Here is a 1,061-nt window from a genome sequence, read left to right as displayed (position 1 = left end):
TGCACCTGCTGAAACCAATTTTTCCGCATTCGAGAATGGAGTAATAATACTTACGAAAGCGCAGCGCACACCTGATTGGTTTTTGTTGCGCAAGTTTCGTGCCACTGGATCTGTGGTTAGCCGAATATTTAACTACATCGCTAAAGATGCCCCAGATACAGCGAATCCTCGTGATCCAGTGACAGATCCTGACGTCGAAGCGATTATTATGCTTCTATCTCTCCGAACAAATCAGAGACACGTTGCGCCTCCTGCTGATATTAGTACTATCGATCTGGAGAGCAAGTCACTGGAAGAACTAAAGGTGCTATGCAGGGAGCGAAGTCTACCCATTTCTGGTACTAAAACGGTTTTGAAGAATCGTTTACGAGATATTGACACTACAATAAATTCGACTAAATCGACTTCATTGCTTGGCGAAATTTTGTCGGCATGGTTCATGAAGCCTGTCACTTCATCGGCAATGAAGATGGGAACACACAATGAACCAAATATTGCTTCCCACATAAAGAGCTTTCTTCAAAACTCCGGGTTTCAAGTTAATGAGACAAAGTCATACGGATTCCTATGCTTGTAAGCGCTGGCCATACATCATCTATTGAAATTGTTCTAACATGTTATTGTCTAGACGTGATATGCCCTTTGCAGCGTTTTCACCAGATGACATAGCACTGATGACATCAACTATTTGAGGTCATTTTATTTGCGGTCTTGGAATATAAAACAAGGGTAACAGACGAAACTCAGCGGCAAGAAGAAAGCTTAGCTACTTCCTATGGTGCTTTTGCATCGGTACAGCTGGTATCGAGTGGGTACGCGTATAACTTCAAAGAGATTATTCCCGACGCAAGCCACAGAAGTCAAATTTTACACAACATTGTTTGTGGAGGAGTACAAGATGGATTTCTCGTGTACGGTTCAACTACACGAATTATACGAGTTGTACACGTATTTGTTGGAGAGTCTGTTGCGAGTACATACCGTTCTGCGCTTCAAGTGATTTGCGACGCGTACATGAAATGGGTGTACAATGACACAGCAATGATGCCGCATATTCCCTT

Source organism: Phytophthora parasitica (assembly GCF_000247585.1).
Source record: "Phytophthora parasitica INRA-310 unplaced genomic scaffold supercont2.32, whole genome shotgun sequence".
NCBI lineage: Eukaryota > Oomycota > Peronosporomycetes > Peronosporales > Peronosporaceae > Phytophthora > Phytophthora nicotianae.
The sequence above is the reverse complement of the archived record's forward strand: the minus strand, read 5'-3'. Positions refer to the sequence as shown.